At 41.0% G+C, this 16,714-nt stretch overlaps 1 long non-coding RNA gene across 1 annotated transcript; it reads left to right on the top strand.

Annotated features, from left to right (window-relative positions):
* The first annotated feature begins 311 nt into the window (after positions 1-311).
* LOC129737225 (uncharacterized) lies at positions 312-16,435 on the top strand. The gene is made up of 3 exons (XR_008734807.1): positions 312-2,115; positions 6,423-6,543; positions 13,497-16,435. It is a non-coding gene; the product is annotated as an uncharacterized LOC129737225 (long non-coding RNA).
* The last annotated feature ends 279 nt before the right edge of the window (positions 16,436-16,714 follow it).

Raw genomic sequence — 16,714 nt, 5'->3', positions numbered from 1 at the left:
AAAAAACATCAAAAAGATGTATAGCATGTCTTGGCTCTGGTGAAGGAAAGTGAGGGAGACTTACAATAAAGTGGTAAGCCTGAACTGGGGATGATGGTGGTGATGATGATAATAGAAGCCTAAGAAAGAACAGATGCAGAAATCATTAGTTCATTTTTTGTTTTCTTTTCCCAGAAGAAGGGGAAAAAGTTGGATGAAAGGTACACCCTTTGGTGAGTATAAAGTTGCAAGTGAAGTCCCTGGATGTAGGATGTTTTGGGGTAATGGAGGTTTGCTGCTCTTCAGAGCTGCTAGGGTGACCCTTCAGTTCAACACATGGCGTGCTGAAATAACCATGCGGGCTTTTCACAGGTCTGTATACGTTTGTATCAGACTTTTTAATCTGAATTTCCCCAAGTATTTTGCAGACAAATATTTGGCTTAGATGATCTTTTTTTTCATAGTAAACAGAAGATCTATGCAGTAAATTTGACTGATTTGTAATATTTACAAATGCTAATCCCTGTGATACTCAGTCATTTTTCTTAGAGAGTACAGGAGTCCTGAGTGTACTCCTTTCAGATGTAGTCGGACCTACTCATGTTCCACTATGCCATTTCTGAGTAGCTTTTCAATATATACAGCCTCTTCCTAGTACTTTATTTTGCATTTTCTACATGTTGAGCATTGTATAACATGGGTTTGAGACTAGGAAATGTTGAACTTGGCCTTTAGCTTTGACTCTTAAAAATTAAATCTGTAGTTTTAGGTCAGACAGTTTCCTCTCTGAAGTATGCTCTTACGCGAGCGATTTGCAGTTTGTTTGGGGAAGTTAATTCTGTTGGCGTTTGCTGCAACGGTTTCTGTTAAGTTCATGATGTTAGGTAATGAAGAATCTAAACCTCTTAGTATGTTTGACATGTGAGAGTCAGACATGACAATAGAAATGTCAAGAGTTCCACAAGCAGCAAGAAATTTAGCCTGAGGAAGTAGCAATAGATAATGCAGTGCTTTGTGATTCATGTTCCACCGAAGCCAATTCACTTCTTGTGACTCATAATAAATCAGTGATTCAACATAAAATTATCTTCCTCCTATTGCAAAAAAGCATAGACATGTCCAGTAAAACCAACTAGATTTGGTTCTGTGTGGGGAATCTGTTCAGCAGTTGCTTAACTGAAGATATTCCAGTTTGCGAGAGTTCCCATAAGAATTTCCCTACAAATTCCTGGTCAGAATGAATGTTTACTACTTCAGATATCAGAAATGTCATCCACAGGTTTGATCAATTAAAGCTAGGACAAGCACTGAAGCAAATAATTGAGAGCAGTTTGAAGAAAGATATGACGAGTGCAACTGAATTTGAATTTACTTGTAGCGTGACAAATTTTTCCTTTTTCCACTCAAAATTTTTATGATTATAGGAAGCATTCTGGATACGAAATGTGTAAAGCTCATGCAAACTTTATTACCAAAGTTATTTGAGTCTTAGAATTGAGAAGAAAAAAGTCAAAAGAAGAAAGTTTGAGTGTAGAATTTTAGGTTTTGCTTTATGCTTTAACTTCAGGATATATTTTCACTTTGTCCTACATACATTCTAATTAATGCACTTGACTTGCTCTTGTTAACACAGCGAATGTGGGAAATAAAATGACAAATGAAGAGGGAAAACCCTGTGTCTGTATTCCATGCCTGAAGGAAGCATACCCTCCTTCCTCCCACCTTGCCCCTGTATTTCTGTTTTAATGGTAGCGTTTAAATTTTGAAAACGTGGTTAGTGCGTGATCCAGAATAAAGCCTCTGGCTGTTCTGGGTTTAAAAAACACCTTGCCAGAGCCCCAGGCACATCCTCCTCCTTCCTGCTGGTACATTTAAGGTCCCTGTGTTGCAGCCATGCCCCTGCCTGGCTGCACACCCTGTAATCCAGACCCTGGCTCTGACTTGACTTTCTGGCTTGACTTTAGACCTGCCTGATTGCTGCAGACTTCCCTGGTGATCGCTGCTTGTGCCTGACCCTGGTTACTGTCTACAGATCTGGGCCTGACCCTCACCTGCTGGTTCACCTTCTTAGCTTGACCTTGGACCTTCCTCCTGTCCTGTCTGAAGACGTGGACCTGCTCTGCTCACCCCTGCCAGGTATGGTGGGACAGGGCTGCTGTCGGGGAGGGCACTGCCCTGCCTGCCTCCCTCTTAGCCTCTTAGCATGCTCTGCCCTCACTGCTTCCGCGCTCTGTGCTGCTCTGGGTCCAGTGCTGGTCAGATGCAACAGCCTGCTTCATTGGCCTGAATCAAACTAAAGCATGCTGAATACCACCAAAGTCACAGCTATGTCCAGGACCCGGTGGTTTTGAAATCAAATTTAAAAAAAAAAAAAAAAAAAAAAAAGAAACCTCTGCTTAATGAAATAAGGTCTCAAAGAATCCTCAGGTATTTGTGGAGTTTATATGTGTAATTGTATTTGCATGGCTTTCTGGCAGCGCTGTCCTCTGAATCTTAGCTTAATATTTTGACTCCTGCTTCTGGTTTTCATAGTAATCACAGTCATTCTGGCTCTCTGGAGCTTAATGTGCTTCTAGATTTAAATTTTTCTCTTCTTCCTTCACTTGGTGCGATGCTTCTCATGCTTCAACTCGGTCGGGTTCAGTGACTCCAGAGAGACGGCTGAGCGCTAACACCATGCTGGAGATGCTGCTTTTTCTAGCCTCTGCCTTCTTGCTAGCCAGCGATCCCGAGGTGTAGGAACATAGCCTTAACATGAAAGCAATCCTCGCTAACTTTTATAAAAGCACTTTCCAGATGGCAAAATGTTTAAGTCAAATTTCTAATAATTTCATGGTAGTAGTACATTATATCAGTGTTCCTTCTTTGTGTATCTCCTTTAAGTGTTCAAACCCCTTCAACATGTGGGAAAGTCTAATTCCATGAGTTTTATTCTTACTGTGTCAGTTACCAAATGGGATATGAACTGCCAGCGATGTTTTGTGTTATGTTTAATTTATAATCTAATTTTACAGTAAAATAGAAATACAAAAGTCAAAGCCAGAAGACAATGTCCTGTGCAGCTGGAAATTTGGTTCAGTGCTCTGAAGTGGGGTGAGACACTTCCAGTAGATTGTGATCCTTTCTGTATTTCCTGAATCACTTAGCAGATGGCACAGCATGCAGTTTTAACAGTCTGAAGCCACCAAAAATCCATTAACAGTTTTGTCTGGGTTACTTAACAGAAGTCTGACTAAGCGTGCCTGGAGCTTGACACACTCAGGATACCAAAACCGGTAAAAGCTGTGACCACCTGAGAGGAAGCCAGGTGTAACTGGAAGGGCTTCATGCACTGCAGAAGTGGGATGCTCTCCTGTCTTGAGGAGAAGCTAGCAATGCTTGTATACACGATGATGCTGGAATTGAAACTGCTTGGAGAGTTTATGGAAAACTGAAAACAAAGAGCCAAAAAATAGAGCTCAACACCAACAAAGAGTACTCAGACTGGAAAAACAAGAGAAGTGGCCTTTTCTGTCACACAGACAACTTTTTGGCATCTTCTGCAGAAGTAGAAGGGACTTAAAAGATAATGGGAAGGGCAAGAATTTATCTAATGCTAGAGGTACTTGTTTTTCATGTTAGATGGAGCTGTACTGTAGTAATATTCATGCGGTATTTACATCAGGATAATTTCATCATAGTTCTTTCCAAAACAAATGAGTACAACTAGATGTACAAGATGTGCAGGAGATAAGCAAGTTAGATAGTACCATCAAAGAAAATGTCCTGAGACTTGTTCTCAGAAATGTGAGGCAGGGATAGGAAAGTTTCTAATGAAGGTGGAACAAACACTTGAAAATACGCTCTGGTTGGGTGGGAGAGCAAGAGAAATGAAGAACCCTGTTTCTCTGTATTGTAAGGAAATAAGAGTTGTTCATTATTCCTATAACTTTAACACCAGTTTTCCTTAACACCAATGCCTCAAATTATTATTTTTTCATCAAGCAGAATGAGATGGCTTCTTTTCTGCTATGCAATACTGCACTACCGAACTTTCTGTCTGTGCTGGTACGTTACTGTAGGTGGCAGCTGGAGACACACAGGAGCACGCGGAGCGTTCATGCCCTCCCTTAATGGCCGCTTCGCTTTCTCTGCAGAGCTAAATTTAGTGACTTCTATCTACCGCATGGTTTCTTGCATACACAAACACAATGTACAGGAAATTAAGTTTATAGTTCTCAATTGCTGTAAAATATTAACGACTGCAGACACAGTGGGTACATTGTATGCTTTTCAGGCTCGGTGTTAGCCTGAATTTACAGTCCTTGTACCTTGGTAAATGTATGGCAAAAGGGTAGCTCTAAAGGTAGCAGTCCTCATTGTGATGGAGTCAAAGTCCAGATCTTTGATCCGGTATGAGGGCTTGCTCTGTCCATCTGAAATCCTTCGTTTTGAAATCCTACATTCATACTTCTCCTTCCCACACCCCCCGCTGCCCCCAAATAAAAACATTTAACAGACGAATCAGACAGTGTGTCAGATGCATCAGTCGTTCCACTGGTGAGGAAAACTGGTGCAGACTAACGTTTTTGTAAAGATGAGCCATGTTAATTTGTTGCAGTTTATGTGTTTCAGCTAGTTTTGGACTTAGGGCTCATACACATGTAAGGAAGTTTTTAATTACTCTTCTCCTTGTGATGATGTCATGATCAACAGCAGAGCTTAAGAGCTTCATGACTGTTTTAGATGTGGTCACAACCTAATTGAAACTTTTTTTTAGCGTAAGAAGAATTTTTTTCCCAGTATTTGACTGATTCCCAGTTCCACAAATATTTATGTGCATATGAAGAGTCCTGCTATAGTTTTCTTACATAAATAATTAATGTAGACATGTAGGAAGGCTCATGCCTGCATATGTAATTTATGTACTTTTTTTCATTCACTGTCTTTGCGTAACTACTTGCTGTATTTCTACAGTTTTTGAATACGAGATCCTAGTGTCTAACTACAGCAGATGAGAAATACCTCCAATGTTTTCTTTCACGCTTTAAGTAAAACTAAGTTCAGAATAGCTCTGAGTGATGAAATAAAAATTAGATGTTTAATTTAGACTGAGCTTCAGTCCATATTGTCTTAGTCCACTATTTATAAAAGTTTTTATGCTCTACTGTTGTCTTGCTTATTTACAAACTCGTAAATGTTCAGTGTGTGAGGCCACTATTTCTTTCTGCTAAACCACATACTGAACAATTAAAGTAAAAAATCTTCTACATGCTGCTCCTGTTCTTCATTTTTACCTAAACTTATCTTAATTCTTTGTTACTTTTGTAGTTGCTTTCCTGACTTTTCTTTTTTTTCCCCAACACGGTCAAGCAAAATATATCAATTTCACAAGTTTGTGATGGAAAGATGTTGAAGAAAACCAGAAAGTTGAGTAATATTTATAGATTCAAAGACTACTTGGAAGTTACAAAATATTAACCTAGTCTGCTTTGCATGAAGTACTAATTAATGCAGTCTTAACGTATGCTTTTTTCTTTTTATTCCTGAGGATAAAGCATACAGTAATGGATTTTTAAACTTGAAAATGCCATCTCTTTGGCTACTGTGTAGAAGTGGGAGACAAGATCAAACTATCACTGAAAAAACCCCCGACCTCTTTGTCCAGCTTCCCCAACAGACTTTGGAAATGTTGGCAGTATTAAGGCATATTTTTACCTTTAAGTGTGAGATGTACCCCACACATGGTTAGTACATACAGAGTTAAGACAGGATGAATGCTAATTAGGTTTGTTTTTTTTTTTGTTGTTAAAACTGCCTCAGCATTTACCAAATAGTCCAATGCTTCTCAAGTATCTCAAGGATACGGTGTGTAAGATCAAGTGAGGGTTAACCATGCCTTTCTTTGGGAGCTACAGTTAGTGTTGACGCTAGCTAGTTTTACTAATTCTTTTCACCTTTTAGACCACATCACAGGCTTAATGATGCATGGTGTGTCCAGAAAGGCTTGTGACACTGCTGGGAGAGGGGCTAGTCAGCTAGGGTATCTTATTTTCCAAAGGTAATGCACGTCAGGAACTTGGGAGGATGAACTTGCTGTGGAGATGAGACTCTCCTTTCTGCCAAAGCCGGACGGGAAGCACCCAGTATGGATGTTCTCCAGCAGCAGAGCTGCTTCTGGTTTACAAGTGCCTTCAGAGTACCCTGTCCTCAGTGAACACTTTGTCCTAAGCTCTGAGAAAACAGCTGATAGCATGGGATCCTCTCTAGCTGTTCTCTCTTCATGTTTTCAGGCTGTACCTACATAGCCTAAGTTGGTTCCTGTATGACTGTAATTTATTACGGCTGATTGGAGTAAAGATGCAGAAAATCCAGCCACCAAGAGACTGGTGTAGAAAACTCGTTGCTGCTTAGTGTGGATGGTGTTTCTGGGGGTTTATTGTATTCTTCTTTTCTGACTTTAGCTAGCTGAAGGCACATCGGCCCCTACGGTTGTGCCACACCATGGCCTCGCTGTGGGAAAAGGAGAGGATTTCTGCTTGCTTCCTTGGGGAACGCCTTAACTACGAGGGAGTTACAGCGCAGGTAAGCGCTATTGCTGTGCTCTTCCTCTGCGCATCTTTAAAAGAAAAGCGTGAATCCTGTTCTTCCTCAAAGGAAGGCTGGGGGAGTGTGCTCAGCAGGTGTGCCGGGTGCCCTGTACACAACATCCCCCTGTGCTGCCTGGTATCCATGCCAGGGGAGGATTCCCAGTGGCTTTACACTGGGCGTTTGTTGTAGGCCACTTGTAGGAGTCTCGATCTTCCTCGCTGTTATGGACACCACGTTCTTCCTCAGGGTTGTAGTAGCAAACAGCACTTTACTGGAGTTTAGTGACCATCTGACTGAAAGATACAGACTTAAATCCTCAGATTCTTTAATGGATGGAGCTGGATGTGAAGAGTTTCTCTGAAAATCACCATCCTTGGCCATTTAACATATCTACTTTGGCAACTTATATTTTACATGATACGCTACTTTTGGAACTCTGTACTAACAGCAGTGAGGAGAATCAATGTGCACAGCGTGTCAACAAAAGACTGGATGTGCGTAACACAGGGGCTACGCTCGGTTACTGCTCGGTCCCTGCTGGCTACTGGGCTTGATGTGTCTGTACCCGGTCACTACAAAGCGCTGCTGCAGCGTGTTGCGTTTTCCTGCTGTGCACTGACTCCTTTAGCAGAGTATCTGCATAGGCTAGATGAGGCTGTATAATTGGATTATAATTTACAGAGTCTAACAGGATTTGGTTTAAGCATACAAAGAAAAATTAGCTTTTTAGTACAACTCAAGCAAATTGTAATAAGCGAGTCACTGGCAATAGTCCTTGTGCTCTAGAGAAGTCTTATCTCGACTAAGAGCGTACGTTAAACTAATTACAAGCTCCTAGAAGTTAATATTAACTCAATTAGACTGAAATCACCATTATGCTATATTTTGGAAAGTCATTAAATAAGGAAGTTTGTGAAGTTTGCACTGACTTCTGTTGCGTCAATTCTCTTACGATCCATTTTGTTTGCATCTTTATCTTTCTTTGAGTCCTTGGTGCTTACTGTTAAAGAGAGCAGTCATGCCTGTAGTGAAAACACGGTCTAAGCTGTTAACAGGACTGAAAAAAAAACCACCCAATTTTGGCAGTATCTCATTTTTCCTCAATACTTCCAACTAATGGCTTTTTGGTTTTGTATGGGTCTTTGAATGCCATTTTCCCTGTATGTTTGGCGTTTTTTTATTTGGCGGATTATATGTGACCTTCGTGAGCAGGCATGTTGCATTTTGTGGTCTTAAGTAATCATGTCAGTGTCTTTACCAAGACAGGAAGAAGTTGGCCCAAAATTGTCAGTATCGGTGCCTCAGTGAGCATTTTTATGAAATAATTCTTTTTTCCTCAATAACCTAACCTTTTATTTGAGTTCAAAATCCTACATGAATGATATGATTTTGATATGTTACCACTTATGAAAAGTTCTTCTCCCCACCAAAAAAAATAGTAAAAGAAACAGTTAAGAATTGTGCATATCCTCCTAGCAAGGTAAGATTATCCACTTGCCAGAGAAAAACATCTTGCTTGTCAGTCACCGCATTGTTTTTCCCAACATCCATTCTGGTTTTGGACACTTGTATGTCCAACGCGAAGATCGTTCATTATTTGGTAGCTTTCTTGAACAGAATAACATCTTTTAGTGAATTTTCAAGTGCAATATCCTACTTGATTGGTACGCATAGCAGACAGGGTATTTTGTTATAGTTAGCAGTGCAAAATAACATTCTTTTTGTAAAATTTGACTGTGGAGACAGGGAACTACAAAGGTTTCAAACGCCATTCACAGACTTCACACCAAAACGTAGCCTAGAGCTATTGGCTAATAGGAACAGTTTAGCCGCGAGAGCCTGAGGTACGGATGTCGTTGCTGATGTGGACGGCTCTTGCTCGCTTAATCCTTAGCACATCTCCCAAAAAATTGTTATGAGAACTTGTGATTTTTGTTTCACTTTAGCAGAAAAATTTGATCTGAGTCATGAATTTAAAAGCATTTTGATTCGGAAGTATCAGTTAGCCCCTTTCTGAAAAGAAGATGCTAGAAAAAACATATTTTTTTAAAGTTTAGTTTAAATAGGTACATTCAAAAGGAAGCCTTAGGCTCTGGCTGATAGTGCAGTGGAGTCTCTGTGAGGCTTCTGTTACGGCCTAATAGATATGGTAAAAAAGATATAATACAAAGCAAAAACAGTTGACAATAGAAAGCAGGAATCTCAGGTAGCACTAGCTAGCTTATCACCTCTGCAATCAGTGGTACAGAATTAGTTTGCAGCAGCAAACTGATTTTTATTTTGTAATTGTGGGAATAAAATCTAATGAAGCTCCTGAAAGCAAAATGTTTTAGCATTTTGTTGTTGGTTTTGGTTTCCTCCCCTTCCATTTTGGGTCAACCAATTCAGACACAAGAGCAGATGCAGTTCTGGTATAAGTATTGCATAATCCTGCATGTGCATATAGGTGGGAGTGATTTTTTTACTTTTTTTTTTTTAAAAAAAAAAACAAACCACCACTTTTGACTGTTGTGTGCTTGCATGTCAATGATTTGATTTTGTTGCTTTGACATTATGTTGATTTGCCTAAATTAAACCTCGGGTGCATAAAGAATGTAGTAGCTGCAAAGAGATGCTCCCTTCTCTTTTTCTCTTCTTAATTTTGAACATAAAAAAAAAATAGTCCTGGAAGTTAAAACTCAAAGCTTTTAATTATGGTATGAAGATGTCAGAAAGAAGGAACAAGTAAAAGAACAAGGGATCTCTTGTGCCTCTTTCTTTCATCCCAAACCTTGTCTATAAAACTGAAGACACTACTTGCAGTATTGCCAAGTTATCCTACTTCAAAGGGCTCCTCAGGCCTTGTAGTATTAGTTCCCTAGAAACCTCAGCTGCGTATGATTTATTTTTTATTATTTTTTTTATGCTGGCTTCACTCAGTTACTGAAGAACTTTCCTATTTATACAGTACATGTTAGATAAAGAAACTATATGCTTACATGAGGCATACCTCCCATCCTGCTACAACTTGATTACTTTTTTTTTTCCTTAAGTACTGCTCAAGCAGAACTTCCAAAGCAGTCAGTGTCTTGTTCTTCTAATGACTTGTTAGAAACTGCATCTGACTCCATAATGCCCATCTTCAGCCTGCCCTTTCAGAACTGTCTGCGGCAGGACGTGGTTTTGTTGGTTCTTCGTTTCAAAAAGAAATGTCTCCTCTTAATCTCTTGGTGAGACCCGCTGCAGCACAGCACCTGGACTAGAGGTTTGTCTCAGATCTCACGATATGGGCTGGCTGGTGGGAGAAAGGGAACCTGGGTGAAGGGAGAATATGTATGTGTCTTGCAAAAGTAGCTGTAACCTATTTTTGTCAGGGTCCAACCTTTTTCCTACTGTCAGAAGGATGTAAGCCCGTATAAACGAGGCCTGCACAGATTCTGACGTAGATACATTGCCTGCAACGTGGCTCCTAGAACTTCTGTCGCTTGCTCCAAAATGTGCTGAGTTTCACGGCACTGAGTAAATTGGCTGCATTTAATGCTCCTGGTTCAGTCGGGCAGAGCCCCTGTTTAGGCGGGAGGGCAGGATGGCGGCTGCGCGTCGCTGCCCTTGCCTCCCCGGTGGCTGCGGGGGCACCCCTGGGGCACCCCGGGAAGCGCGGCCTTGCCGCTCAGCAGCGAACCCGGCCACTGGCACAAGGGGTAACGGCAGCTCTGGTGACGCAGGGGATGGAGCTGATGAGCGGTGTCTCGTCCTCAGGCCAGTTGCTGCCTTTCCCTTGCTGACTGGACCTTTGGTGCTTCAGATACGGGCCCCTCCGCGTGGGGCATGGCAGGAGGGGCTCCCGTGACCCCCGCTGCCGGCGGCGGGGTGAACAGTTTCTTGGCCTCCTCAGGCAGTCTGTTCAGCTTTACAGCTTTCTGGCACCGCTCAAAGGTACTGCGTGGTGGGGGTGTCTCCTTCTGGGCTGAGACTTCTCTCAGGAAATAGCTGAGCTAATTTTAGAAGCAAAAACAGCTGGAGGAGGCCCACTGCAAATGCAGTCCGGGTATCTCCCGTCTAATCAGCGATGAAATCCGATTGATGGTGAAGCTCTTTCTTAGCGGCATGTTTGTTAATCGTGAAGGGGGTGGGGAGAAAATCAGCACAAGATCTTTTATGAGGCAGACATAAGTGAACAGAAGCTTTTTAAAATTGAACTTGTGGGAACTGGTAGGTTCATGCAATCCATCACAGGGACGGAGAGGCCAGACGACAGCTTTCCGAGTACGTGTTGGCATAAAATCAGATGGAGAGAAGAGAAACTATGGTACTTTTTGCCTGACGTGACCTGAGGAAAAATACTGGCTGTTGTGCAGCTCTTGCATGCTTATCTCAGGCATATCATGTTCTGCAGTGATTAAAATACAGCTTCTGGTGACAGCAGGAACCCACATGCCCTTCTGAGTTGTGTGCAAACTGCGACAGTTGTTCCTTCAGCCCAGGTCGTGTTTCAGCATATGTTTTAGCAACAGCTTTTTATTGCATTTGAGTTCCCTATATGTTGCTCTGAATGAAAACACAGGAAATAAAAAAAAATCTTGCAGCAATATTCTGTTTCTAAGGGCGAAGGCAACCCGTTGTTGGGGTCTGTGGATGTTGTATGCATTCATGGTGTACCATGAAGTCAGGGAAGGCAAAAATGAAATTACTGATGTTTTTGAATCTTTCATCTAAACTCTTCCACTGCTTTAAGTTGTGTTGCAGCATGAACAGCTGCAGGAGAACGCCTTTTGTACTGTAAGTAGAACAAGTGTTGTTTCCATAGCAGGGCTACCATTGAGGGCTCCTCTCTTCATCTGCTGGCTGCAAGAGCCTGGGGGATGAAGGTGGTGCTAAAGAGGGTGTACAAGCTGCTTCACTTGTGTTCAGTCATGTGTCTCATCTGTTTACAGGTGTCTGCTCCCAAATAGATCTTTACTGCATTCCAGTTCACCCGGGGTGGGGGAGTTTCTGCACGTACTGAGGATTTTGTCTCATTTGAGTCGTACATAACAATTTCTAGGCTTGAAGTTGTTGCTGGGCTGCAGGCACGAGAAGAAGGCTTTAACCTGAATAGAGTAGGCTTGAAACAAAAAGGTTTGAGCCTGGCTTTAAACACAACTTTTTGGCTGCATGTTGTAGCCCAAGTTACAAGGTGCTATGCTATCCAGAACTGAACATACATTTCTTCTCCGGTTACATGTGAAACAACCAGTTTTCTCTTATTTTCCTTAAGATGACGTTTCCTAGTCTTCCTTGTAATCAGCTTCAGAAAAAGGGTGGTTTTTCTCTGTACGAAATATCTGCCGTAAACCTGGTGCGGTTCCAGAACATTTTGTTACAACTGATTGTGCCTCCAATGTCATCTTTGGGAAGACTTCTGTATCTCTCTAGTCTGGACCAAAATGAACACTGAGCTATTCCTTGTATGACCAAAGTTCTCGGAACACAACTGATAACAGCAGTAACAGGCATGTAATGTACAACTTGCTATAACTTTCTGCTGTGGAGGGTTTTAACAAGCTCTTGCCACAAACTTCAGTGGGAACAAATGCATCTGTGCTGAAAGGTTTTGACAAATCCTACACAGACAGTTTTTTGAGAACTTTAGGACCTTTTTGAGGATGTATGTAAAGACCCAGCATGAGGCACGGGATTGAGACCCCTAAGGCAAGGAAATTGTCCCACTGTTCATGTTCTTAAAAGTAGTTTGGCGCTCAAGTCACTTCTGAGCCAAAAACAATCAGACATTAGACCTCAGCAAACTTGTGAATGTCAGAATTATTTTGGGGAATTGGGATCCTTCATCATAACCGCATATTTTGCAAAGATATGATGTGTGGCCTCAATTCAAAGAAAATGTAATTTACCCAAATTATTATTCCCTTGCTATGCATAAACTTCAAAGAAAAACAGTTTCTGAATAGTTTGTATGATGCTATAAATATATTTTTTTTAATTGCATACTGAGAAAAGAATAGCATTTCATGAGTCATACGTATTGTGGGGTCTGCAAAAAAGGCTTTCAAGGCCTGATGTGTTCCCACAATGTGCAAAAGCTTTAAGGTTCAACAGTCTTGTCTCTTCCAGCAACAAATTAAAGACAGATTCTCAAAATACTTTGACGTGAATAGCTGAACCTACTTCAAGAAACACCTTAGTAACTAAGTGGCTATCAGGTTTAAGCAGAGGAAAGGACCAATATACAAAGTCTCACTACAGGTCAGATGGAGAAAAATCTTCTTTCAGAAGTTTCTTTTGTTTGCTTGGTGTCAGAGGCAATGTGTTTAGTGAATGCTTTAACAGGCAAGTGCCAGGATTGGTTTTGGTGGTGTTTTTTTGTTTTTGGTTTGGTTTTTTTTTTTATTATTATTTACTTGAAATGAAGTGTGCTTTAAAAGAAGTGGCACTTGGCCTAATTTGTTGCAAGTGGTGCAAATCCTGTTCTGTAAGACCTCTCTAATCCTGTTGAAGTCCATGACAACAAAGAGAAGAATTTGACCTTCATTATTATAATGTAAAACTTTGAGCCAAATAGCAAGATAAAATGTCTCTACAGATTTTGGTCAAAAGTTTTAATACTTCTTTTGTATGAGAACTACTGAAAGTGGAAATTTCTATTAGACTTTTTTATCTTTTGTAAAATGACAAAACCAGAACCTGAAAAGACAGCACTTTTCCAGGTGTGCAATTCCTTGCCTACTTAAATATCTTCTTCAGATAAGTACCTTTCTGGTTAACCTGAAACAGCACTCAATCCTTCCAGTGCTGGAGGCATTTTGCTGTCGTGTGCAAGTACTAAAAGATGTGAAGTTCAGTGCATGCATCGAGGCCTTTAACCAGGTCTTACTTAGCTTGAAGGTTAGTGGCAGTGTTGAACAACAGCTGAAATAACAAACCACACTCTATGGTCTGACAGAGTTTTACCTTCAATACCTGTCTGACAGGAGAGAGAAGCAGTCAGAGCCGCAGCAAGGACTGGATCGCCAAGGGCTGCTGGAAGTGATCGACTCAAGATTCTTTGAAGAAATTCACTGCATCTGCAGGTATTCTGTCCAGAAACAGCTATCCGTTTTGCAGTGGCTCTGAGGAAAGCATATGATACACCGAGCCACACTGAATGACCTTCTGAGTGACCGCATCTATTCTGTAACATTGTCAATGAGCCCAGTAAATCCATATGGGAATCATTCCATTTGTGTGCAAAAGCAAATATAACTGACCTTGTAATACATTGCTGCAGCCTGTCACATCTATGAACTTTGCATCCACAGAGACTGTGTTCAGATTGCCTTACATGCTTTGCCCAAACTCAGAAGGCTGAAACGAAACTCTTAACTTCTTTTCACCCTTTTGAGGATGAGGTTCTCTTGAAAAGCTTGAGTTTGTTGGTTTGTCCCCTACTTTGGAGCAGAAGTCTCTTCTCCCTGCTATGCCTCCATTTTCTGCTTTGCTGACATGTAATAATCTCTCACTCCTTACAATTTGGAGACGAGAGAATGATGCTGTATTACTGTGGAGTATTACTTAAATTTGGGTTTGATCAGATTTTTGTGGGATGGGGTGAAAGGACTGTAAAACTAGTAACTGATTTTATAGGATACATTCAATAAGGAAATATAGGATTTAGGATTTCTAGATGAGAGTGCTGAGATAAGGGATTGTGCTACCAGTCTAGTAACTATTAAAACATGGTAAACACTGTGTGAGAATAGCTCACTGCCAATGATAGTAACTGCAGTTTTTTCAGGTAGCAAATTATATACTGCTCCAAGGACACTTTGATTTATATGAAAATAGAATTTTTATAAATCCTGCATGTGGTTGGAGCTAAGAAACATCTGCATTGATTCAATTATTGCAGAGTTTTCCTATTGAGTTGTCATATTGTGCTGGGGGGTGTGAGTGGCGTGTTGGGGACAGCACAGGGTTCAGGGGTTTGCAGGCAGCAGCCAGCCCCCAGTGCTCTGCTGGCACCTGCCATGTCCAGAGGCCACAGTTCCGCACCCTCTCCCTCTCTGCTCACCTCTTCATAGCATTTACAGGTTTTGTAGAGATTTCTGAAGTATCTGCCTGTTATGTTCTTTTTCCCGTCTCTCAGTACGATTTTGCTCTATGTGCTTGATAAATGTCAAATGAACTGTAGGGGTATACTTGGCTGCAGGGGCAATTTGCTTTTAGTGTTGGTGGTTTTTTGTTTAACTGTACTGTCAGTTCCATGGAGCAGCAAGATTACTCAAGAATGGACGTCTCCAGTGTTCAGCTTGTTTACAAACAGTAAGTGACTGCTTGCTTGGTATCCCACCTAACACACAGATGTCAATGTTTATAAGGGGTTTCAATATGTCATGGGGTACTAATAGCATTTCCATGCAAGGGATTATGATTTTCCACCATTAAGAAATCAAAAGCTTTTTATTGTTGTAGGGTAGAAGACATTAGCAGCAACTAAAAACAATGCTAGAACAAGTAAACAAAGGTTGACTTTGTATATCTTTCATAGGCATTCACCCAAACCAAACCATTTCAGGTTCAGCCTGAAAAAAACAGGTTACAATAGCTGAAAGCAGACATAGAGGCGCTACTGAAGGACAAGATGAAGTAATGAGTAAGTTGGTTTTCTGTATCTGTCCTTCCCTAAGAGACCGACTCAGCTCTTTGGGAACCACTGTAAAAATTTAAATTAACCTCGGTAGGATGTAAGAGTAAATGTTAGCGTGCCTTGAGAAACACCAACCTGATCCCCATGTATCGGCCTCCACTGTACTTTCCCTAGCTAGTGTCCCAATGTATTCGGTGTGAATTTCGCTTCAATAAGAATGATTAGGCAGGGGGAGCTGGATCTCCTGACCACACCACTGGTCTGTGAGGCTGGGGCTTGGCTCTGTTTGGTTTGTTAGGAGAGCAGATCTCCACGGCTTTGCAAACTTCTGTGTTTTCAGTCTTGCTACCAAAATTCTTCCCAGTAGTCACAGCTGGACAGACATACCTTACAGCTGTTAAGGTAATCAGCTTGACCCAATCAAATGAGTCTTGGAATTTTTTAGGAGTTTCTTTTTGCCCTAACTGTCACTGAGACCGTCTTCAGGATCTCGCTGTTGCAGCAGTCGGGCACATTTCTCCTAACACCACATGCAGCCTGTCCCCAGCCCACAGTCTTAACTTGAAGAAATCTGTGCAGAAAGCGCTCCCTGCTTCTTCTCAGTATCTCTTCCAGTGGGTGTTAGCACTCACTATTGAAAACACACATCTCATTTCTGATTTAAATGTACCTAACTTATGTTTCTTGTTCGTCTTTTCTAGTACACAGGCCAGCCTCTCCCTCAGTGGGCTGCTTTTGGCCTCTTCAGCCATGGGCAACTGGTAACTTGCGTTCTTATGCTGTTCTGCACAAATCTAAGGGTTTGGTGAAAATCTGCAAGGGGTTAATGTTTGTCCTATGCCCTGTCTGTGCAGAACAATCTTCGTCATCCGTAAAGGGAAAACAAGGATTTTATTTATTTACCTATTAAATTCATGCGAATGTTACACAAATCTAAACTACATACAGTGGTGGGACATACTGAAATCTTGAATTACTAAGTGTAAAATTAGATGTTAAATGACCAACAGTTTCTCAATACTATCTTCTAAATACATCTGAAGGATTAGCAATGATCTCTTCACTAAAGTTCTCTTCTACATTGTAGAATATTTATTAACTTGTTTATTGGAGATTATTGGTCAGTGGTTATTTGAAGACAGGGCTGCTGCCAGGCACTAGCTTTAGCGCTTTTGAAATTATGACTTTAGAAATGGAAGCTCTGGGTTCTCTTAATGATTAATAACTAAAACCCATATATACTGTGGGGGATAAACCAGGGACTGTTTGTTTTTTCACAGAAACCAACATAAATGTCATGAGTTTGTACAAAATGCAATTTTTTGTTTCTCTAGATAGTCAGATAACATACCAGCTGTTGATAAAGAAAGTAGGAAAAAAACCCTCTATAGTTTTCAGATCTTGTATGATTTACATTAAATCAATGTGAGAGTTAATCCTGTAGCACAACAGAAAAGATTTTGTAACACAATCCTTAATCAGACAAAATGTTGTTTCTGACCAGACTTTGTGTGATGAGATCAAACAGACTCTCCACTGGTTGAGGTATTTTTATTTCTTGCC

This window comes from Falco cherrug, chromosome 12 (assembly GCF_023634085.1).
Source record: "Falco cherrug isolate bFalChe1 chromosome 12, bFalChe1.pri, whole genome shotgun sequence".
Taxonomy (NCBI): Eukaryota; Metazoa; Chordata; class Aves; order Falconiformes; family Falconidae; genus Falco; species Falco cherrug.
This window is presented reverse-complemented; position numbering and strand designations above follow the sequence as displayed.